A 26,602-nucleotide genomic window follows, 5' to 3' on the forward strand; every position below is an offset into this window, starting at 1 on the left:
ATGGGGCTGAAAAGAGTTTTCCAAAAAAAAAAAAGATTTGAAGTTACTCATAATGCTATCTATATTATGAAAAAAATTCGCATAGTTGTAGTTCATGGAATGGCCCCTCAAAGAATGCTTTACAGGGCAAGAAGTCCAATGTGTCACACTTGAAAGTATTTGATTGTATTGCATATGTTCACGTGCCAAATGAGATAGAAAGAAGCTTGATCCAAAGGCTAAAAGATGTATTTTCATTGGATACTCTTTAGAGTAGAAAGGGTATTGTTGTTATAATCCTATCACAGGTGAGTTCAAAGTGAGCAAGGATGTTATTTTTTATGAGATAAGAAATTGGTATGCATCCACTAGTGATGCATTAGATGGTGATAATGATAACGATAGTCATGATCATGATAGTCATGTGGGAGACTGAGTAGTCCCTAATCTTTAGGTATATTTGGTAATGTTACTGAAGGGAGGTGAGCCCTGAAGTGGAAGCATGAGCAAGAGTAAGAGCTACGATGTAAGGAGCAAGAGCAAGAGAGAGAGAGACACACACAATGTGGGAACTCCAATAGTCACAATGTGTGACTAGCCTTCCCTTTATTGAAATGCCATTAAAAGAATAAAGAATGAAGTGATAGTGATGGGCGCCCATCACCTCAGTATGCATGTGCGAGTACGTCAGTGTAGTTATACATGGGTGGCTAGGCAGAGGCGCCTTTCCAACAATCTCCCACTTAAAGGAAAATTTGCCTTAGTAAGGAGTGAAAAGAAAAAAAGAAAAGACAGTATAAGATATACATAGATACAATAGGATGAGAAAAGATGTCATCTCATCCAATGCCCATCAACCTCCTAAGGAAGGAAAATTGCTCTGTAAAGAGGCTTTTCATGAGCAATTTTGCAAGGTTTTGGTCAGTTTGAGATCTTGACATGGTCAACAGACTTGTCCTCAATGACCCTCCATGACCTCACAAATGAAGTAATATCTCACCTCAACGTGTTTCGTCTTTGCATGGAAGACCAAATTCTTGGCTGTTTGGATAGCACTCATAGAATCCAAATGTAGTGTAGGGATAGCATTTGCAATACCAAGGTCAAGAACCAAACGATCCAACTAAATGCCCTCCTTGCAAGCCTTAGTGTCTGCAGCATACTTGACTTGTGTAGTAGAAAGGGCCGTGCAGTTCTGCACCCTAGACATACATGAGACAACACCTCCAGTAAAAGTGAACACATAGCCACAAGTGGACTTCCTACTATCTACATGTCCTACATAGTCTGAGTCAGTGTATCCCATGACTCCTATATCCTAGCTACCATGACATATGCATATATCATGCAGTGCCCTTCAAGTACCTCATGATACCCTTTATAACATCCCAATGCCTCTTGCTAGGTGTAGCCATATAAGGTGCCACAACACCAACTGCAAATTAAACATCTAGATGGATGGCTATCGTGGCATACATAAGACTGTCCACCACTACGGATGCATAGGGAATCTTAGCCATCTCTATCCTCTACTCATCTATGTATGGACAATCGACCTATGACATCTTCACATGAGAAGGCAATGGACATCCAATAGGCTTCACATCCTGGATAATACGGAAGTACTCAAGGACTTTATAGATATATTCCTTCTGACAGATAGAGTAGTCCTTGAGACTTGTCATGCATAATGCGCGTACCAAGTATATGAGAGGCATGTCCCAGATCTTTTATCTCAAAGCTCTTCTTGAGCTGTGTCTTAAGGGTGTCTAGCTCATCATGAGATTTCCCTGCTAAAAGCAGGTCATCCACATAGAGTACCAAAATTAGTAATGAACCATCATGGGCTTTTCTTCATGTACAAGCACAAATCCATAGCACTACGGCTGTAGCCCTGTGATTGCATGAATGCATCAAATTTGTGGTACATTTCCTAGGTGCCTAGTTCAAGCCATAAAGGCTCTTCCTCAATCTACACACTAGGTGTTCCTTGTCAGGCTCTGTAAAGCCCTTAGGCTGCTCCATGTATATCTCATCATGCAAGTCCCCATGTAAGAAATCCGTCTTGACATCCAATTGATATAAGTCCAAGTCAAGCTATGCAACCAAAGCCAAGACTAAGTGTAGGGTGGTCATCTTAACCACAAGAGAGAAGACCTCATCAAAGTTAACACCATGCGTCTCCTTAAAACCCTTTACTACCAATCTACCATTGTGTGCCAACCTGGGGTGTCTAGGGGTATTTTCTCAAGGAGGTTACTATATGTATATCCTCTATTCAATTTGTAAATAACCCCTTTACATTACATCCTTCTATATATAATGAATGTATAAAAATGATATTTTAAAAATATATTATTTTGAGTCCACATGATGCACACATATATTCATGAGTAACTTGCCTGAGGACACTTTTCAACGTATACACCCATTTGCAAGGCAAAGCCCTCTTGCCACTATGCAAGGAAACCAAATCCCGCATACGATTCTTATGTAACGAGTCAATCTCAAACTATATATCCCTCTCCCAAGAGTGAATGTCACCTTTGCGCATAGCCTCATGATAGGTGAGAGGCTCTCCTGCATATGTAACCAATACATAATTTATGGAGGGCTCAAAACGGTCAAGAGATCATCTATCTCTAGTAGAATGCCTCAATCCACGTCATATTGCATGTCTAACATCTTGGCCATGAGGATTAGCTATTGGTACTACAAACTGTCTAACTGGCTTTGTGTAGAAGCAAGGGGATCCTCCTAAAAGATAACATTGTGTATTTCAACAACTTTCTTAGGCTGCATATGCATTTTTTCCTCATGGAATACAACATCATGGATGCGGATCACTTTTTGCACCTGTGGATCCCAAAGATGATATCCCATCTCACCTACATCTCCATAGCCAAGAAAAATGCATTTCACACTTTAAGTTCTAGCTTATTGTGTCTATCCTTGGGCATATAGTAGAAGGCCTCATATCCAAAGACACACAAATGAGCATATAAGTGAGGCTTTCCTATCCATACCTCCTCTGCAACTTGGAAGTCAATACCACAACAAGGTGACCTGTTAATGAGATGCATGGTAGTAGAGATTGCCTCAGCCCAAAAATATTATGGTAACCCTGCTTGGCTAAGCATAATACAGACTCTCTCCTGGATAATCATATTCATACACTCAACCATACCATTCTAGCGACGAGTGTAAGGGGTGGTCAACTGACACTTAATTCCCTGCTCATCACAAAACTTCTCAAAGGCATGTGATACATACTCACCCCTGTTATTGGTACTTGGGCATTTCAACCTATGCCCAGATGGATTTTCGGGGAGAGCAAGCCAACACTGAAAGACGACCAAGCATCAAATTTTTGCTTTATGGGATAAGCCCAAACCTTACATGAATAATCGTCAATAAATGTGAAAAGTACTTTGCACCCCCTAATGACTGACAGGGCATGGGTCCACAATTTGAAGGCATAAGATCCAAAGGCTCACCCATGCGTGGAATACTAGACTTTTTATGCGAATTCCTAGTCTGCTTGCCATATAAAAAATGATCACATGACTCAAGATGCGAGTAGTCAAAAGCCGGAAGATACTGCAAAGAACTAAGCATTTTCATTCCCTTAAGAGACATATGCCCAAGACAAGCATGCCAGAGAGATACATGTGGGATAGAACCCACTAAAAAAACATGGTGTACTAGATACAACCAAGGGGTAGAGGTTGCTAGACTTGGCACCTCTTGTAAGAACAAGCTTGCCACGAGTTATCTTCTATGCAGAATCACCAAAGCATATATGATAACTTGCATCATCAATCTGCCTAGTAGACATAAGACTTTTAGTCAGTGTGGGTACATGACGTACATTATGCAAAACAAAAGTGCTACCAGAGGGAAACTATAGAGTGACATCACCAATGCCAACAATAACCTAAGCACACAGTACCAGATACACTATGATAGATATGAAACCACTCACAATAGGGGGTCACATGAAAAGATGCACCCAAATCTGAGAGCCAACATTGTACATGCATAGACTGAGAGTCTCGGTCAACTGAGAGGCATCACATGAAGAGGCTGCTAAGATGTAGTCACCATCTGACTCCTCAGGCTACATGAAATTTATCTCCTCAATCATTACACTGGACTTTGTAGGTATAATGCTCGATCATTGGATTTCTCTTGTACTTTTTCTTTCCCCTTTTCTTTGTGCTTGTCATTGTGCATCTTATGGCATTGCGGCCGTATGTATCCTACTTTCCCACAATAATGGCATGTAAGATCAAACTTACATCCACGGGACTTGCGCATCCATGTGACTTAGATAGGGACTTTTGAGAGTCCTTCCATGATACTGATCATTATTTTTCTTGCCACTTCTGCCATCTTTAAAATGAATAAAGCTTGTGAATTGTGGGAAGCATCATTGTTTTTCTTGTTAATTTTTTCAGTCAAAAGAGCACTCTTACATCTTTCAATTCCAGACAATCAAGATTGTTGGTACTACAGATCGCATTGTGAAATACATCCCATGACTCAGGTAAAGTGCCAAGCAGAAACAAAGGATGCATATTATCCTAAAACTCAATACCCTGTTGAAGCAAATTCTTCATATGAATGAAATTGGCTAAAGTGAGTAGACAATGGGGTCCCCTCTTTCATGCGGAGATCCATTGACTATTTAAGCCAATACATCTATGAAGCAGGGCTCTGCTCTTTGCATAAAGTTCATGAATTTTTTCCCATATAGTCCATGCTCTCTGATCTTCATCCTTGACAAAATTATTATGGACCTCTTCAGAGAGTGATAAATGATAGTGGACTTGCATAGTGCATCTAAATCAGTCCAGTCATCATCATCCATATTCTCGGATTTAATACCTTTGTTTCTTAGTGGCTTAATCTGCAATTTTTGCACCAAACTCTGCCATATTTGAGACTTTCAATAGCCATAGTTGGTGCCATCCAACTTGGCAGTGTTAAACAAAGCCATATCTTTGAGATGATCAGGCATAATGAGTCAAATAGAGGCAGACTATGCAAAAAATAGCCTACTATAATTAGCAATAAAAAGGCCAAAACCACTACCAAAGCAAGCTGAAAATAAGAGAAACTGCTAAAATGACTATCTGTCTACCAAAAGTACATCAAAATGACATGATTAAGCTCAGTAAATACATCACAAAGGTTGGTGTATACTCAAAGACAAGACATATCAAATCAGCCCAAAAGCATCCAATGTAGACTAGTATCTATCAAGAGCATAGACATGTAAGAGATCCTAGAAGCTCAACTGCATAAACCACAAGCTCTACAATATCTAGAGATAGCATGAAGCTCCCACTAGTAGAAATATCAATGTCAATTGAGCAACCAAGCTCAAAGATTGCATGTGAATGCATAAGACATCATGGAGCCAAGACCGTATATCAACGTAGCATCTAGAGTAAGGGATCAGTCAAGCATCACCTATAACATCCAATACATCATGTAACAATCAATGTGAAATCTCTGAAAACACAAATAAGCATCCAAGAGCTCCAAAGTATGCAAATGAACACCCAACTGAAGCTCCAGGTGGCAATCAAACAGAGACAATGTAAGGAGCATGCACTTCTGACATATGCATCAAAGCATGCCATTGTAGATCAATGTCAATTCAATGCCAACCAAGACGGAGCTTGATCAAGGCTCAAAAGGCATTCTAGAGCAATACAAGACATGTGCTAACCTCCGTATACATCCATGCAGTCATGTGAGTCACTTGGGAAGCAGCTGTGACCAATAGGTAGAGCATACACTAATCAAATAAGCTTCAGCCCTAGTTATTATGGCAATAAATTCACTGTCAAAATTGAGAAAATAAGTCCTCAAATGAAGCTCAAAGCCACCTCAAATCATGGGCATATGATATATCAATGTACTAGCGTCAATGGTTTAGAGGTGAGTGTCGATGAAGAGTGAACGACACTTTTGTTGGAGTCTTCAATACTTGCAATTGAAAACCTCTCATATGTGGTCTCTCCCTAGGGGTAGTGCTAGTCTTCTTTATTGTGCACAAGACATAGTTCAATTACTTTGGGAGATAGGTCGAAATCTAATTAAGCTGAGAGTATTGTCCTACACTTGAGGACCCAAACTGTGTATATATTTCGGTGTAGATATTATGTGAGTGCTCGTGCATACTTAGATATTACGTAGTTAGAAGACCGCGGGTTGGTTTCTTGTAACAACGTGTGGGTGAAGCAAAGTTGTCCATGTTGAGAAGAAGTACACGTGAAGGTGTATGAGACATTCTTTATGTTGTGACTGCACGACATAGCCTAATTGAACACACGGACACCACACTTTTGGTAGGTGGTAGCTATTGGACCTGCGTGATGAGGACAGTGTACTTTTCATGGCCATTTGTGCAGTGCTTACCACGATTGATTACAATGGTATTAAGGTAGAGTGCAAGAGGGAATCATGCGAATGGGTCAGGGTGACAGGTCGAGACAAGCTCCCTAGGTATGTCCTGCCCTTGATGTGCCATGAAAAATTGTGGGTGATATTAAAGGGTTAAGGGACTAGGAACGGAGCTAGCCGACCAAGATCACTGGATGTATCTAATTTGAGGACCCCTAGGTGTTGTGCTGTGATTGTGGGTGCTTCTTATCTTTTCGTTCTTTTGTTTTTTGTTTTTTGTTTCTTTCTTTTTCGATTTCTTTTTGTTTTCTTTTTCTTGTTCTTTTTTTTTTTGGACTTGCCTAAGTACAACCATTGCAATATGTTGAGGCTATCAGCCTTTCAATGGGTTGGGAAATGTCAAGCTTCAAAGGCTTAGGAAATGGATATTATAACGATGAGTGTGTCTTAGCCTTGTTGTTGGAGAAGCAGTTGTTGAGATGGGGAGATACATTTGAGATTTTTCAACCCTCTTTGGAACGTGCTATGTTGGTACAATTGAGGTAAGAGCTACCATGAGTGCCCAGTGTAAAGTGTAACCTAGAAAGAGAAAGTGGTTATGCTCATGCTTTGGGCCATGCAATGTGGGTGATCGGCAAGGGTGATTTTCACTTTCAGTAGCGTGGCTTTGTCGCGGCTCTTCGTGGGGTTGGTGGTCTTGCGGTGTCTTGGGTATTGAATACTTTCACACAAAGATCTGCGTCATCCGGCATCTACTTGTCACTTCATGAGAGTACATGCACGGCACATGCCGCAACTATAATAAACCAGTGCAACACAAGGAAACATCACTTATCTGAATTCCATGGCGTTGACTTGGATACTTATCGCCTATGCTTGATTATCTTTTTCTTTTGCTAAAGTCGTGAAATATATTAAACACAGAATATGAAAAGTTTGTACAATTGGGAAACCTGTCAGCACTTAACCATTTAGAGACAAAAAGTCATGGCCAGGTAGCATTCATAAGCCTTTTATACAACTTGGGGCTATTCTATTTGTACGAGGTGGGGCAAGTCCGAGTGGTCGGGTGACTGAGGCTCTGCTAGTGAGGGGCTCTTATGAGGTTGGGTGGGGAAGATGTCGACCGGGACCTGAATGGTATTGTCCGTGGCTGCAACTGTTTCCAGAATGCTTTTGAACAATGTATCAAATTCGTGCTTGTCTAAAGCTGCTCTCTCCTCTTTCGAGCACCTGGTGCCCGCACAATTGGTGTTGCCACGCCCTATGTGCTCCCTTGAGCTTCTATTCCCTTTACTTGGGGATTTTTTGGCCTACGTCCGAGGTGGTGTCACTTGGGGCCTCGTTTATTTGCATATCTTTTAAGGGTAGGTACGTAGCATTCCGATGGAGGAGCTTTTGATGCATGCTCCCTCTGATGGTGGATAGCGTCCTTGCAAGACAGCTGCACTAGGTGCTCCATGTCGACTACCGTGGGGAGACCTACAAATTGCGAACCAAGGATTAGGCCCTGAGGCAAGATCAAACTATTTGCATGGAAGGGATTATACAATGGGTTATCTAGCGCATATGACGAGGAGGGGTGAGGTGAGGCATGCAGCGTTTGTTGTAGAGGGACAGCTCCCTGTTGATGTTTGTGTTGCCTCCAGCCATTAGCAGATCTTGGCTTATGCTAAGTTGCACGGAGTGGTTGTCATTGAGTGGAGCAGGGCTCATCCCTGGAAGGATAGACTGAAAAAAGGGGAAAGGTGTATAGAAAGGGACAGTGCCCCATCTACACCATCAAAGATGTTGGTCAAAGCTTCGTACGGTAGTAATGAGGGTTGCATGCCCTCCTAGAGGCAAGAATGGTCACACGACTTCTAAATGTGTGGTGAGAGGAGGACTTGAGGAGCTCAGCCTGTCAAACCCAACTCTTCTCCCTGTGCTTAACTATAATTGCTTGTGTGTGTTGATATTATCTATACAGGGTCACAAAATTCATTGTGTATTTATGTACATGTTTACGAATCCATGTCACTTCACGAGGATAAAAACCAATTGTAGAACTCAGGATTATATTGGAGTGTGGCACACGCATCCAATACTCGTGGCAGCTTACTCAATAACGATAGATATTTTGCAACATCGAGTAGCATGGCTCCTTGTTCGAGTCTACTGGCAACATGTAAGTCCTTCTCAGTGAGAACCTTATCAGCCAGAGAGTTCTCTTGGCTAGTTCGAGCTAAGTCCATACCCCGAGAATGGCAGTCAGCACTCGAAAGGAAGTTGGTGCCACATAGGTTGGATCTCTTTGAGATCGCCATTTGGCCAATCGCTCCTCTGAGACTGTCATAATTTGGGCTCCTAGTTCGGCCATTGCAACATGATTTTCAAACCAACGTTTTTCAAATTGACTTCGATCCTTTGATTGTTGCTTTAGTTTCTCTATCTCTAAGAGATTTGGTTGGCAGAGCACATCATTGAATTTTATAGTTAAGCGTAGTTTGTCGGCTTCCTCGTCAGAGGTGACTCGCATGCGTTCATGTAGGAGCCTGTCATAGTGCTCATCAAGATGTTCTTGCTCTTCCCAGGATAGGGGAAATGGCAAGTATTCTTCAAGTTGCTCCCTAGGGAATGCACCCATGTCTACAAGGACATTGACACGTGCGAATACCCTGAGTTTAGCATCCAACTCGGTTAAGCATTCTGCGACACTTCTATGTTCAACGAGGGCTTGCTCGGTTGCTATCTCATGCAAGGTTCTAGGAGTTTGCCTAGGCTTTAGCATAGCTGGGGGCTAAGGCCTAGATGAGCAAGATTAGTCAATGCTAGGATTGCTTATGCTCTCGGGGTTTCCATGTTTCTCCTGAGGCTTTGTTATTGCATCATGGTTCTCCTTGGATGTGACGTATAAATTTGTCACCCTATTGTGACAGTGTTGTATACACTCTTGATTAGTCAATGCAAGTTTTGTTGTCGGTGGATTGAGTGTTGCAAGAAACCGTTGATGGAAACAGCTGCTTTGATTTTTCAGAACACACGGATGTATCTGAGGTTTCATCACTATTAGGAGAGACATCAATGGGTTTATTGGTGGATGGACTCGATGCTTTATTCCTCAGACCTTCAATACTCTTGGTTTCAATCTTCTTGGGATCTACAGCCACTTGCGATTGCCTTTGTTGTTTTCATTATTTTCTCTTCTTTTTCTTAGGCAATCGAGGTATATCCCTTGAAGACACGGGACCTTGAACTAGGTCAGTCGTCGTCGATGTGCTTGGCTAGGCCTTAGAATTCTCTTTCTCTAATGTGTTCTCATGGGACATAGCCGCGGCCTACTGAATAGCCTCGCTAGGTTGTGAGGGTACAACTGCCTCTCTTTTTGGAGAGTCTAGCTCTTCAACCAATTCCCTTCTGTTTAACTCCTCTAGCCTAGGCTTTAGGCGCTTTGGAAGTGCTGGAGTTGTCAAGGAATTTGGTTGCGACACCTCCTCCATAGGTGAACTACTAAGGACACGTTCCACAAGGGGCATTGCCACGGCCAAGGGCTGTGACTGTTGTGATACCTGATTGGAAGTAGTAGCGGCTAGTCCAATGGGCTGGCTACTCTTGGTGGATTGTGGTGTCAAGTTCCTAGGGCGATCAGAAGTGGTTGTGTCTTTTGTTTCCCTTTGAGCATTCACTTGTGTAGATTGAGCATGATCTAGTCACATTAGGTTGCACAGGCATATCCTTGGGCCGAGAGCTACGGATGGTATCATGTCCCACCTCTTGGACATTTGGAAGCTTAGATGGAGATAGAGATTGGGATTGAGCAGTTGCACTTGATGACTACTGTTGTGCTTCGTGTGTCCGTTTAGGGAAAGAGTGTGTAGGAGACTTGGGACTCCTACGTGACTTTGACACTAGCTGGAAGATTTACTCATGGTTGTTAGATGATTTCACCATTGCTTTGTTGAGCATTTAACCTTGCCATGAGCAATGTTGTGCCTATGATGCCTGTTATCCTCTTGGGGAATCAAAGGCTCCTTGGGCACTGGTGGCTTTTGCATACCCTCAACGATTACATCTGATATCTGCTTGTCAAGCATGCTAGGCTAAGGATCTACCCTCCGATTAGTCCCATTTGGTTTCTTGATTTTGACCATAAGAGGCTCGGTCACTCCAATGTTTTTGACTCGAGACTTGGTTTTTCGTTTAGATCTCCTCCTACGCTTCTTTGCTCTTGATATGATCTAGCCTTCAGTCGACAAAGAAGGTTTAGCAGGGGGTTTTGGCACCCAAATCCATCGGTTACCTATGTAATACCCTTGAGCACGTAGCAACGCTTTGGATATCCATCACGGCATTGTGCTGACCCTCCATCGATGCCTTTGTCTATAAGGCTTGGGCTTCTTTTGGGGTCTTCTACGATATTTGTAAGTCCAAAGCCCATCCTTGGCATTGTCTCTTGACCTTCTTGTTTCAGGCATGGCCTCACTCACTGGTTCTCGTTGTTCGACCTGTGCTTGTATCAACTCTTGCAACAAGTCCTTGCTCTCGTTAGTAGGCTTGACTGTTATGTCAGCACCTTTCTTGCCTTTCCCTTGAGGTTCGATGAGGTCACCCTTGCTAAAGGTTGTGACTATCCTGACACCCGGTAGTGTCAAGTGTATCCTTTGTGCTACATAGTCGGCGGTCTCACACTTGGTTGCCCTTTTGAAGGGTCTTCCTAGGAGGGTTTCCTTCACACAATTAGCACTATTTGGAGGAACATGAAATAGGATAGGCAAGCTTTCAGTTTCAATTGTCGTAAGGATTTTGCACTTCCCTATAAGTGCTTGTGGGTGTCCCCCGTAAGGACTAAGAGTTGCATTAGTTGGTGTGAGCTCTGGTTGGCCTAGTAGGGTCCATGCTTCATAGGTCAAGATATTAAAATCTGCTCCTTCATCAATCAGAGTATCGACACAGTGTACTCTCTTTTCGCGGTGAGTTTGATCCTAAGATAAGCAGGCAGTACTATGTCTTCATCTTCTGGGTCTTGGCTTATAAATTTAAGCCTTTTGACAAATGCCCTTGAGTCCCCAACTGCACAACTAGATGTGGATTCTCCACTGATGTCTTGTATCGTCTATGCAATGCTATTCAAGGAGCATCTATCGTCATGACTGTCATATCTAGTCATTCTCGCCATTGTAGCTTGATGTTGTTGCTTTTCATTTTGACTAGATGCAGTCCAAACACAACACGTACGTGTTTTTTTAGTGTGGCCTATTTTCCCTTGTTGGCTAGATTGGCCCATTGAGGTTCTAGGGTCTTTGTTTGTCTCTGTTCGGGTATGGGCTTTTGGTTGCTCTTTTGCAAGTGAGAATCCATGCTCATGTAGAGCCATTACTACACTAGGGTCTAATTTGGAGGACCTGTCACGGCGCACCTTTTCTCTCCAACCTACTTGGGGGAGGCTCGGCCCCCTCTGCGGGGGTCCGGGGGGTTTATGGCTCAGTGGGTTGTCTCTAGGACTCTAGGTCTCGCGACAACCTACGCAAGCTGCTAAGCGATGCGCCTTACGATTTTGCCTATTCCTTGCGCCAAAATCGAGTTTTGAGTGTCAGGAGGACTTGCGATAGGTTGTGTGGCTGAGCTCTAGCTGGGTTTGGTCAAATTTTTGGAAAATTTGGAAAAGTTCACACTCGGCCCAACTTGTCTGAATTGCAGGGGCCGAGTGGGTGACTTGGACAGGCCGAGGCGCACGGGCCGAGGACCGAATGGATGACTCAAACAAGGTGGACTCGGATGGGTCGAGGTGCTAACTTGGATGGGCCGAAAAAGGTCCACTTGGATAGGGTCACTTGGACGGGCCGAGGGAGTCTACTCCGACGGGCCGAGGCACATGGGACGAGGGCCGAATCAGGTTTGTCCGAGGGCCAAATTTTGCACGGGTCGAGGGCCGAATTAGGTCGCTCGGATGGGTCGAGAGCCAAGTGGGATGGTTGGCCGAGGGCCAAGTTTGTAAGTGGGACCGAGTGATGTCACTCGGACGTGCCAAGTAGGGCTTTGGGCCGAGTCGGCCGAAAGAAAAAGGGCCGAGGGCCGATTATGGGACTCGGCCCAGAAACCGACCACTCAGACGGGCTGAATTGCGCCCGACGAGGCAGCGCCGAGGGGATTTCGATCGAAACTGACGATTTAGCTAATCATTTCACACACAACCTTCTAGATCACAACTAGGGTGCAAGGGGAAGTGATTGATATATTTGAAGCAATCGATAGGCTCTCCGATGACAAGATCGAATCGATTCTCCACAGGCTCTCTCTCTCTCTCTCACTCACTGCAAGGCTTGCAAATGAGCTCTCCCTTGGCCTCTTGGCTCTTAAACCTCTTCCTGGGTAAGGTTTGGACAGTCCCAATCACTCACTTGCCGACATTAAGCATCCCAAGCAATCTTTTTGCCATTTTTTGCATGATTTGTGCCCTGTTTTGCCTTGTTTTGCAACGGTAAACCCTACTCTTTTCTGATTCGATTTCCTAATCCTAACCTATGCTAAATGCAACAAGAATCAAAAGCAAAAAACTGAAATGATTTCTCCATGTTTTCCAATCATCAAACAAACAAAATAACCCAAAATACTTACTTGCTTTGAAGATAAAAAAACCCAACTTTCTACCTATCTCAAGCTCCAGTTTGGGGATGAATCCCTTACTTCGATGCTCAATATGAGGTGCATAAGTGCTCAAGCTTGAATCCATTGGTCCCGAAAACGGAACCAAAATGCAAAGGGAGCTCACACTCAACTGCCAAGACCCATGGACCGCTTATTGTTTCAAGTGTTTCAAGTGAGCTCTAATGGCTATCTCTTACCTAGCCAACGCGCCGTCGATCCTACGAGTGTAGTGAGCTTACCTTGATGCTGAAATGAGTTACCTCCTCTCCCGCGTACTCCGGTAGCTCCATGATCCAAGTGTAAGCTTCAAGCAAGCTCCATCCTCAAGCTCCACGCTCCAAGCTTCATAGCCGCGAGCAAGACAAGAGAAGAGAAGAGAAGAGAAGAAGAGAGGGGATGATGGAGAGCTTCTCCTCCCCGGTCCCTCATCCTCACACACTCACTCCCTCACACTCTCACACTCCCTCTCTCAAGCACAAGCTCAAGCAAGCAAGAAGAAGAAGAAGAAGAAGAAGAAGAGAACCACTTTTGGCCACACACAAGAATGAGCTTCTCATTCACTTTTCAACTTTATATACAAAACCCTAAATCTCTTTTGGGCGATCATCTCCTTATCCCCTTTTTTACATGGCCGGCCATGGTCTAGGGCCCTTTTTCCCATTGTCCTTCTATCTTCCTAGCTTCCTTTCCACTGCCCGTCTACATTTACAAATTGCCCGGGTGAGAGCCTGAGGTGAGAGCCCGGCGCTCCTTAAATTAAATCATGATGCGCTTGTGCTCTTTTACCAAAGTATTGACTTGTGTTTTTCCTTGTGTACCTTTTTCCCTTATTTAGGACTTTTCTACGCTTCTTGTATTTCCAGATTTTTCTTGGCGCGCCTTCATTTTTCGTTTTGCTTTGCCTTGGCCTTTGTCTTCTGCTTTAGCTTTTCCATATTTTCCAGTTGTTCATCTGACGGTTAACAATAAGAAAGCATCCTAAATAAGAAGTCCAAATTCCATAAGGCCTCTCTGAAAGAAAAGTAGTCGAGCTAGCCACCTGCACCTCCTATAGCTACACAAGCTCCATGGATAGCTCACTATGACAACAAGATTCCTCCACTAGAGCATTAGCATGCCCTTTAAGTCCCCTCATGTGAGGCCATACGAACACATCATGTCACTCATCCCAACATGAATTTGACACTGGACATGCCATGGATCATGAACTCGATGACACACACCAAATCCACCAATAACATAAGAGCATCAACATGCCCTCTCCCCACCTAATAATCTTCCTCATCCCTCTTGGTCCTAACTTCTCACAAGAAGAACAATGAGCACACTTCATCTTAGTCTTCAAAGATACCGCCAAGGCTCTCTTAATATCATCACCATGTATTAAAACCTTTCCTTGTCCTTGGAGCAAAGACTCCCCATCAAGCAAGATAGACATGAGATCATCAAAATCAAGATCAAGTGTGGAAACCTGGACCCTCAAAGCATGAGCCACCATATCATAATCTAGAGGAAGCTTAGTAAGAATCCATCATGCAGATAATTGAGAGGAGGTAACAGCTACCCCCAAAGGTGAGCAAGTAATCATAGATAATCTTGAACCTCAATAGAAATGCCTACATGAAGTTGTGAGAATTTAAATTAATGTTATACAATTGGTCTTAAAGGGCAATAGCCCTCATCATGGAAGATTTCCGCTCATAAAGCTCTTGTAGCTTATCCCAAACTTCAATAGAGGCCTCCAAGGTTTGAATGGTAGGAGAGACCATTGGGTAAAGCGAGCATATCAAAGTAGTGAAAGTCTTAACATCATTATCTTCCCATTTGGAATGCTCCTCATGAAAATATTCCTCATCCTCCTTGGTCCACTTGGAGGGGGTTGATGGATGCTTCAGCTTGGGCTCGAAACTTGCAATAGCCTACTATAGATCTTTCTACATAAACTAAGCCTTCATACATAGCTTCCAATGAGAATAATTAGAGCCTTTGAACTTGTTGTCACTATTAGTACAAGGAGGCTACATGATGATATAACAAATGAGAAAGGGTACGGAATAGCCTACATGTACTGTTAGCGCAAACAAATCAGGAAAATGACTAAATAACCAAGACAATTGCAAAACAACTCATGAACTGCTAGAAATAACCAAGTAACAAACATCAAATGGGAATGAGAATTAAGGAATCGAGCATCAATGTCACTAGCCAATCAATGAAGTTCACACATTAAAGCAAGACAAAATGATTGCAAAATGAAACAATTGTTAAGATAAATTAATCACAACATCAAAGGTCAAATGTCAAGAGAAAAATCCTTGGACATGTGTCCAATCAACAGTCGATATACCATAAGAAGTAAGTGCATGTCAACGCAATGATACAAATCACCAGAAGTAGATCACTATAGGCCATAAACACAATAAGCATGAGATACAAAGCCCATGTGTGAGACTTCAGTGCTACACATAGGTCAGCATGGTTGTCACAATGCAAGGTCGTCATGTGATTGAATGGAAAAAAAGACTACCAAAAAGTTATGTCAACACATTGCGAATAAAATTAGCAAGGCAAATCACTACAAGGGAATGGAGCAATAGCGACGGCCATTTGCGACGTAAAAAGGCGATGTCGCTAAAAGCGTCTCTATTGTCATCGCTATATGCGTCACTATTTGCATCGCTATTAGCGTCACTATATGCGTTGCTATTTGCGTCGCTATATGTGTCGCTAATATTAGCGATGCAAATAGCGACGAAAATAGAGACGCAAATAGCGACGCTAATAGCGACGCCGATCTGGGGAAAAATTTTTGAAAACCCGAGCGTAACATTCGTCGAGAGAACATTTGCGAGAAAGAATGAAAGAGAGAGCGAGAGAGCTTAAAGCTTTGCGAGGGTGAGAGAGAGAGAGAGAGAAAGAGAGAGAGAGAGAGAGAGAGAGAGAGAGAGAGAGAGAGAGAGAGAGAGAGAGAGAGAGAGAGAGAGAGAGAGAGGGAGCTCATCACCATGCCGCCGCCGCTATATATGAAGAAGAAAGAGAAGTGTGCAATGGAGAAGGGAGGGAAGGTGCAAAGAGAAGGTACAAAGGGTTTCATCTTCAAGCCTTTTAGGTAGGTACATTGCCTCTTCTTGCTTTATTTTTGTGTTATCTTGTTTTCTTTTTTTGTTTTTCTTTGCAAAGAGATACATGGAAAGAGAGGGAGGGAGGAAAGAAGGGAGAAGAATGAAGGGAGAGAAAGAGAGAAAAAGGGAGAGAAAGGAAATAAAGAGAAAGAGGAAGAGAGAAATGAGAGATGAAGGGAGGGATAGAGGATGAGTGAGAGAAACAACGAGAGAGAGAGGGGGAAAAAACAAAGAGAGAGGAAACAAAGAAAGGGAAATAGAGAGAGGGGGAGATAAATAGAGAGAGGGAGAGGGGAGGGGGAGAGAAATAGAGAGAGGGAGAGGGAAGAAAGAGAGGAGGAGGACGTAGAAAAGAAGGGTGAGGTAAAGAGAGGAAGGAGAGTGAAAAGAAGAGAGAGAGAGAGGGAGAAAGAGAGATAGAGAGAAAAAATAGAGAGCGAGAGAGAGGGAGAGAGAAATAGGAAAACAATGAGAGAATGAGAGAGAAGGTTAATAAAGAAAAGTAAAGGGAGAGGGGGGAGAGAGAGATAAAGAGAGGTGGGGTGACATTTCTTTCAATATCTTTGTTTCTTAAGCTTTTTATTTTCTATCTTTGATTGCTTTGCAATGAGATGAGTTGAGTGAGAGTGGGGAGGGAAGGAGGGAGAGAAATAGAGAGAAGAAGGGAGGGGAAGGAAAAGAGAGATGGAGAGAAATAAAAAACAGGAGAGAGAGGGGCTTCATAAAAATTTGTCAAAACCCGAGCATGGCATTTTACAGGTTTGTAAACAAGCAAGAGAGAGAGAGAGAGAGAGAGAGAGAGAGAGAGGCCGTTCCCACTGCCACCATCCATGAAGAGGGAGGAGACAAGTGTAAAGGAGAAGGAAGGAACTCCCGAATAAGAAAAAAATGAGAGAAGTACGAAGGGATTCTTCTTCAAGCTTTGAGGTAAGTGCATTATCTATTCTCTCTTTGTTTTTCTCTTTTCTTTACTTCTCTCTTTCTTTTTGTTGATGAAGAGTGTATAGAGAGAAAAAGTGAGAGAGATCAACGTGCGCAAGGGAGATTGAGAGAGAGAGAGAGAGAGAGAGAGAGGTCACTGCCACCGCCAATCCACCACAAAAATAGAGGGGACAACTGCAAAGAAGAATGAGAGAACTCGTGAAGGAGAAGAAGAAGAAGAAGAGAAGCGCGAAAGGATTCTTCTTCAAGCTTTGAGGTAAATGTATTATATCTTCTCTCTTTGTTTTTCTCTTTTATTTACTTCTCTTTTTATTTTTGTTGATGAAGAGATGTATAGAGAGAAGAAGGGAGACAAATCAACACAAGGGAGATTGAGAGAGAGGGAGAGAGAGAGAGAAGCTGCCATTGCCACTACCATTGCTAGCACATCCACTAAAAGAGAGGGAACAACTACAAAGGAGAAGCCAACCTCTGTCTCTTCTCCATCTTGCCCTCCTCGAGCTTGCATGGCAGGCACCAAGCAAGCATGTCCCCGTTTCTCAGCCATGGAGAGGCCTCATGCCAAAGCCCGCCACTTGGAGTACAAGGTGGAGCCTCCTCTAGTGCAGCAACAGGTACTCCCCATAGAGCACAATGACTACTAGAGAAGAAGAGGAGATGGAAACCAAGCAGGCACAAGTGTGAGATAGCCCACCAGTAGGAAGGTAGACTGCTACAGCTATGACGATAGAAAGAAGAGCCTACATGATGTACTACGTGTACCTTCTATTACCAAGAATCTATTGTCGATTGGATAGATGGCAGAACGAAATTTGCAAGAATCTAGTGTCGGTTGGATAGATGATTTCAACTGATACACATGGCTGTACATTCGGAAGTACAAGGATGAGGTACTCGATGTCTTTAAGCAAATGGGTTTATAAAGAGAAATGCAAGTCAGATGGTTCGTTGGAAATGTATAAAGCCCGGCTCGTTACAAACGGATATGCACATCAATACAGCCTAGATTATGAGGAGACTTTCAGCTCGGTTGCTAAGATGGAAATAGTGAGAATAGTCATTGCATTAGTGGCTTCTAAGGGCTGAAAATTATGAAAAGTGGATGTCAAAAATGCATTCATGAATAGTGACTTGCTTGAAGAGGTATATATAGAGTAGCATGAGGGTTATGTATACAACCTGAGGTGTATATGGATACTAACTAGCAACCCCGTCTATCATGCTAGATCCAAACACATAGAGATTCATTACGATTTCATTAGAGAAATGATACTTGTAGGACAGATTGATCTACTTCATGTGAAGACACAAGACCAGGTAGCCGATATCTTTACCAAATCACTTGGTAAAGAGAAATTTGTTTGTTTCATGGATCTACTTGGAGTACAGTAACTAATCTGAGCTCAAGAAATGGAGTTTGAGAAGGGGGGGAGAATAAGCTGGAGTAAGCAGAAGATCAATGGGACTTATTCATACCTCAGGGTTCTGACTATAATGAAAGCTTGAAGTGAAGCTCTTTTTCTTGGGCCTAACGAGTGATAAAAAAGCTCCTTGATTAATACTTTTTTGAATTGATTATATCTAGCTTTTGTAATCACAATCTCTTTTTCTTCTTAAGCCTAAGCAAGTGATGAAAAAGCTCCTTGCGAAATACATTTTCGAATTAATTATATCTTGCTTTTGCAATCAAAGGATTCAGTTTTTTTTAAATGATCTGATACACAATTTTTAGACATTAGACGTAGCTGACATTGGCAAATGAATTATGCAAGAATATTTAGTGTATATAGCTAGAAAGGTGGCAGGGCTGTATGCCCTGCCACCTATTTTTTCCCCCCTCTGTAACCGTCGCTATTTGCGTCGCAAATTTACTCTGCAACCGTCGCTATATGCGTCGCTATTAGCGTCGCTATATGCGTCGCTATTAGCGTCTCTATATGCGTCGCTAATTGGGTTAGCGACGTAAATAGCGACGCTAATAGCGACGCATATAGCGATGCTAATAGCGACGAATCGATCGCGTCGCTATTAGCGACGCGAATAGCGATGACAGGGATAATTTTTTCCGTGACTAATTTCGTCGCTTTAAACGTCGCTATTGGGTCTATATGTTGTAGTGAATGTCAAAGAAGCCGGTTCGTGGAACTGTAGGCTAGGCAACATGACAAAATGTAACCAGTCCAATTGAAGTAGGTCAACCTGTCCCAGCACAAGCGGATTGCACAATTAGATATTTTAAAAGAGTTGATGCAACAAGCTATCAAATTGCAAATAGGAAGATGACAACAATGCACACATAAACACAATAAATAAATAGTAATTCAATGTGTACTATGCACGTTGAACACAATAGCAAAGAGCAATGCCAATCTCACCATATAGGCTATCAACGTAAGCAGTCAGGTGACATGTATCAAGAAAACACAAGTCTATAAATACCAATCATAACAACAATAGGTATAAATGCAATTAGATCAGGTCACATGTAATCAACAAATGATGAAGTGCACAGGAAACACAAGCGTGATCATATCCCAATCAGTAAACCTTAATGTCTAATACCATGTTAGTAGAGAAAAACACATAACAAAATAATGAAAGACATAAGATCAATGAAAGAGACAATGCACAAGATGTAATTAGAAATATGAATCCACTATGATAAGAGTACAATGGTTGAGTGCCAGCGCACACACTCCACAAGCTCCCTCTCTCCACACCAAGAATTTACAAGTATAAGGGACTACAAATAAATGTGTATATGTGCTTCTATAAAGGAGTGATTAGTCTCCAAGAGTATGTATATTCATTGTTTAAGAGTGGAAGTATGAAAGCATGTTTGTATATCTAAGAGTACATATGTATGGATCCTTTTATGACTACAAGTACTTGTGACTAAGGATGCTTGTGTGCTTATGCCTATGAATGGATGGAGAATACATGCATGAGTACTTGTGTGCACATGGGTATTGTGGTCATTACTAGATTATATATAGATGACTTGATTATTGTGGGTGACAATGAGACAAAGATTGATCATATGAAGATTCTTCTCAGGGCTAGAGACAAAAGGTCTACTAGTGGGTTTATATTCTCCTTTGGGAGTGGTGTTGTTACTTGGAGCAACAAGTAGTCTGCGTTATCTAGTACTACTGAGATAGAATATAAGAGTGTTGTAGTTGCGACATGTGAGGTAGCTTGGCTATGCAAGCTACTTTTGGTGATTTGGAGTTGCAAGTTGACAAAAAGGTTATCATCTGCTATGATGATATTAGTAGTATTAATTTGACCAATAATCTAGTGTGCGGACCAAACAAAGAGATCCATAACCATTTCATTCGAGAGTAGGTTTTAGCACATGATATTAACTTGGTTTATATCAATACACATGATTAGGTTGTAGATATCTTCATGAAGGCCTTGGGAGTTGAGAAGCTCCATCACTTCAAGACTATGCTCAGAGTACATGAGCTCATGCTGAGCTCAAGGGAGAGTGCTGAGATGTCAAGCTCCACATGAGCTAACATCCACTATATGCCTTAGTGATGTGGCAAGACTTTACTCACTGGTGCATTAGGTAACTAACAAGGAGGATATGCCAATGATCATATAGCTTAACTATACCCATGTAGTCCACTCTTGGTTATGGCACATTCATTTTGCCACCTCACCTATTCTTAGTGGGTTTATACTTAGTGATTACATGTACATATGTTCTAGTACTTTCATATTAGTCTTTTATCATGTTGTAGACTAAGTTCTTTTGTGTGAAATAAGAAGAAAGTACAAGAAGAAGATTTTAGCTCAAAAGAAGCATTAGGATGGAACATTGACAGCTGCCTCACAAATTCTCTGAATCTGAGCACACCATTACCTTTTGTATCAAATAAAGTAAAGACCTACATCCATACAATGTCTAAAAAAATGTTAACACCTCATTTTAGAAATATGTGTTTACAAGTATAAGCACCTCCTTCCCAAAAAAACAAAAATAAGCACACGCACACACAAAGGAAACATAATATCTGCCTTGTTCAATTACTAAAGAGTGATCATGGATATTAACATATACTTTATCACATAATGGTTATGAAAACATGGTAAGTTCGCAACACTCTAGACATAAACCATCAAAGGACCCAAAACGATAAATATATTCTAATTTAGAAGGTTCATTATAGAAGTGACAAATGCCTATCTAGTTATTTGAGATTTAGACACCTTCTTGTATTTAGGTGTGTGGTTTGGCATTATATGACTAGCAGACCAGTCATTCTAACAGCCCTTGTGCTAGACCTTTTACCTTATGAGTAGCCAGCCTAGGAGAGGTCCATTCCCCTGTGATTATTTCATGTATTTATGGGGATTCTTGTGCTATGTTTTGCCTTATTGATGTTTATAGATCTTAGAAAATGTAAAATATAAAAAAAAAGACAAAGAACCATCAACATGGAAATAAGACGTGCATTTGGAAATGTGACTCTTGAACTTCTCTTATAGGTCGTATTTATGTGGGTAAAAGATAAAAAGAGATATTAAAGCCAAAGCAAAAAGATCAAGGTTAGAAGATGTCAAAACTTTGGGTTTCAACTTGTTGGACTTGAAACTTTTATTCTAAGGTGCCAAAAAAAGCATGTTGAGCTTGAAGCTTCTTGCTTGTATGGAAATAAAGGCGTTACAACAAGAGGAGCTATAGCACCCAAGGTAAAAAAGCAACCAAAATAAAAATAATCAAACACCGAAGAACATTAGACATGTGGGAATGAATCATAACTCTTGAATAAAGGAACACTCACCTAAGGTAACAAATAAGAGCTTAACAAGGCAACAATCATACATTTATATGAAGAAAAAGGATATGGTATTGGGCAAAAACACAATGGTGCCTTCCATAACTTCTCTCTAGATTTTATCTAAGCCAAGGCACAATAGTATAAAACAACTTTACTTAACCAATTCATTCACTTGTAAGGTGACACGTTTCATGTTATTGCAACTTGCTCTAAAGTTCATTTCTAAATTTATGAACAATTGTCAATATCTATATCCAATCTAGAGCTCAGTTGCCACTAAGAGACCATATTGAGAGACAAGAAACTAGTGCACCTTGAACCACTCCAATAGAAAGCCATGACCAAATTTTTCAAATCCATCATCACATCCACCTCTAGTAGTCTCTATATCTAACAAGACCTCGTGAGGGAGGTATGAGAAGACCAGATCACATCAGTCCAGGGACCAGCCATAGGTGAAAGGCTCCTAATGAAAGGAGGCCTAAGCTCAAATAAAAAGGTATGTTTTCCTCAAATGTTCAATGCAAGATATTTGTGTCAACATTTGCTAATAGCATCTTTGTCCCAGGATAGCAAATACGACCCTAAATGTCAATAGAAGTATACAATTCAAAAAATCCCCTTTAAGGAAGAAGATTTCCCTCTCTTTTCATGCTTTTTAAAAAATTTCACTGCTAAAAGGGGTTTCATTAGTGGTGGGATCTTTTCTCCACTCTAAATTTGCATTGAAACTTATTCATGTGAATTTCATCTCTCATTGTCAGATTCACATGATTAAATAAATCAGAGATAAGATGAGGAAGTTTCCCTACTAGACTTATTGGCAGGACAAAATATATAATAACAAGAGTTTTGGACATAATTATGATGTACAATTGTTAAAGGCAAGCACTGAGCTCATCAAGTCTTTTTGCACAAGAATTTCAAAGAAGTGACATCAACAAGAGACATGCACATTTTGAACTATAAATGTCTACCTAATCATTGTCAAGATTGTGTTCATAGGGTTAACTTAAATTTTGCATGATCTCAGTCCAATTAATGCCCTGCAAATTTTTCCAATCTAGAGATGAATTCACGGCTTGGGCTAAAGGGAACAGCTAGCCAAGAAGCTTGCCAGTGGCAACAAGGGATCAACCTTTGTCCCGAGAGTTGTTCATGGGTCCAAAGCCTTAAATAAGGTGCATTCCTGCTTTCCTCCTCCAAGCCTTCAGAGCCACTGAAAGAATGGGGAAGAATTCATGTGTATTTGGCATCAAAACTTTACTACTACAATATATCTTCATCAAAACAAAAAAGGAAAACCCTTGTATGGCTCCTGCATCCAACTTATATTCTATCACTCGTTTTTACATGAGCATAAAGATAAAGCATTATAAGCCAATATATCCAATGCTGATTCTTTATGTAATCGATGGTTAGCCTCTTCACTCTGATTTAAAAAAAAAAACACAGTAAAAGCACTCACTCGATTTGCAGATAAGCTATTCTTCTTTGTTGTTTTAAAAAGGGCAAGCTGAAACTCCTCCTGGAGTTGGACAAAGAAAGAATAACAAGAAGACACAACTGAATTAGATTACAAACGAGCAACATATCATACAACTGCACCAAAACAAAAAACAATATTTTGCAAATGTAATAATGGATGCAACTTTCCATAGTAGTTTTCCAGGATCCCAAATTCTATATGAAGCAGTTAAATTTTATTGTTACAAACAATCATCATGTAATGATCGGCCAGCATCAAACAATCATCATGTAATGATCGGCCATCATGTAATGAGATATTTGATACATCTAGTATCTTAGAGTGTCCAGATAAAGCAGGTAGAAGTTTCTTTGTTACAATTTGCCAAAATTGCAGTTAGTTGTGTAGTTGGATAAAATGCACGCACAAAAAAGGTTTTGATGATACAAGACAAATGCCAAAATAATTGTATTCATATGTGGGTGGTTCAACTGCAATGATAGATTTAATTTCACAGAACATTGCAAACACAAGAGAAACTAGTTTATAATACTGTGCCCTCTGTGGTGATAAAGCTGAGGTCTTCTCAATGACAATAACAATTGCTACTTCCATCTACTAATCTCTCAAGCCTACATGCACACCCTTTTCGCCCATTGCAACTGTCTTTCCTCCTACACTCCACTCACAATCAGCCTACCTCCAACTCCAAGAATCTCCCCCTTTTGTTTATCTACTCTTTGCCTATCCTGCATTCTCCTTTTCAACACTTGTCCAACCCTTCCATACCCAACCCACAAGCCCATTAATTTATGTTATTTCCATCCCCACCCCTCCAACCCCTTTGATCCTCCATCCTCTTCTCCTTCTATCAGGCTCCACTTTGTTTGTGTTGTGAGGCTTTTTCCTTGAAGGCCAAACCAGACTAAAGAGGGACCGGTGTAACATGGACTAGCTCCAACAAGTGACGGAAGGAATGGTTCTGTGCCTCTTGGATTTGGATGGCTTTAGTAGCTAGTTTTCTTGTGTTTTGGTAGGAGAGAATCCCTAGGTTTTCTTGCATGACTAGCAGGGTTTTTTCCTCAATCTACAAATATTTATAGGAGTTCTCAGTTCTGGCTAGGTGCATGGACTATGATTTGGGTACTGAGATTGGAGCTCTAATATCTTGACGGCAGGAGGAGGTATATCATCATGGAGTTGTTTGTGATAGCGTGGAAGGAAAAATACCATGTCTATGCGATCATTTTGGACTATGGGAAACTTGATGACTTGATACAACAAGCATAGGTTAGTTTTCAAAACTTTGTCACACTAAACATAAAACTTAGGTTAGTTAGGTCTGACAAATATTAGGTTAGTTTTTAATTTCAAAGGACAATTAGATGACCTGCATGCTATTCGAGTTTTCTCGTTCGTCAGAATCATCTGAATTTGATGCCATGGTGGTTGTGACAATGATGCCAGAGTTGTGGATTGTGATTTGTCAAAAATTCAAAATCATAGATTCGAAAAGATAAGCCTCGGCCCGCAATGGTTTTTTTTATAGTACTACTGCCTACGCTGCTTTTCTCCTCACAATGCTTTCCTATTAATATAAAGGGTTTTATTAAATCTATTGCACTGCGTTCATCACCAACATAGGCAATGAAGTTTGTAATGATGGAGGGTGGAGAAGAGAATACCTAGAAGGGATGGTTTTTGAGGAAGCAACACCATTACTAGCTAATTATGTTGGACTAAGAAGACATTGATTAACCAAAAAACAGGAAGTACCTTGGGGGAGGAAACACAAGTCATCTTGCTTTGTATAAAGGCCTATAAAGAACAACATAAGGTACCTTATACCATTTATATATTCTTTGGTGCCATCATTAGGAGCTTTGACTCGCTACAATGCAAAAAGGCCAAATACAGAGAGGTGTGGGCACCTTTGCTGTGTGCATTACATTGGTTATAGCTTTCCCCTTTGTTTTTTATCTTGTGCCTAGTGTCTTGTGGCTAGCAAATGGTGTGTGAGTAGATGTTTGTGTTTGTTGCAACACTGCATGGGTCGCAAGTGATGTTTGTAGGTCGGTCATGTTTGTAGTTATGTGGCATCACTTGTTGCTGGTGCCCTGGGTGGCCAAGCAACTTGATAAGTATCATGCCAGAGATGATTCATATAACTTCATAGAGAAATTTTAAGAAGTTTTTGAGGCTAATAATCTTATAGGAAACACTAAGTAGCCTTAAGCTTTTGGGCTTTGCATGCATAAGAAGGGTCGCACTTGGTTTACTAGCCTCAACATAGTTGAGAAGGCTTCATGTGTGTAGGGCTTAATAATCTCTTCATTATGAAATTTGCAAAAGCAAGTAATGGGGATAATCTAGTTATTCATCTATGACAAGAGTATGAGATACTATGTGTCAAGATCGAGTGGACTATGTAAGAGTACTCCACTAGTAGAAAAACTACTTGCCAAAGCAATCATGAAGGCTTTCATCGAGGGTATCTATGATGAAAACATCTATGAGGTGCTGGCTAGCAACATTATGCTTGATTGCACAAATCTCAATGAAGTCTTAGATGAAGGAATTAGAATAGAAGACCTACACAAAGAGAGAACTGAAGACAAGAAAGAAAAGATCATAGAGTTTGAATCCCAATATAATAGAGGCAAACTTAAGATAGGAAACACCCAAGCTCATAACCTTATGGTGGCTGATATGATGAATAATTAACAAGAGCTTTTGAAAACAATTGAATCATTCAAGCAACTGTACTGACAAAATGTGTAGTGCATACATTACTATGATAATCACTTGCCATATGAATGCTCTCAACAAAGTAGGATATGTAACACAAATTGTGGGCAGTTTGTGCATGAGGCATCCAGTATCAGAGCCCCTAGGTGACTTCCCTATTTTGCACCATATGCAAATCAAGGGCTCACATAACGAAGACCACAATAGATGGTTTACGTACTCCCCTTGATCCTAGACCTCTAGCTCATAGAGCTGACATCAATCCATCCGATATCCCATGGCCTCTAGGCATGATCATAACTCATCCACCTAGTGGTACCCTTCATTATGTTGAAGAGCACATTGAGTTATTGGCTTGTATGACCTCTATTTTGAATCTCGCAAGGGACACAAAGGCACCTGATTATTTAGGGGGTCCTAAGGGGGTTAATGGCTTCATTTAGCAAAGGTTTGGGAGCAACGCCTTTAATCCAAAAAAGGAAATATTCCATATTATATTCACTTGCCAA

Source organism: Lygodium microphyllum, chromosome 26 (assembly GCF_053477565.2).
Source record: "Lygodium microphyllum isolate KBCC chromosome 26, Lygodium_microphyllum_v1.1.10, whole genome shotgun sequence".
NCBI classification, from domain to species: Eukaryota; Viridiplantae; Streptophyta; class Polypodiopsida; order Schizaeales; family Lygodiaceae; genus Lygodium; species Lygodium microphyllum.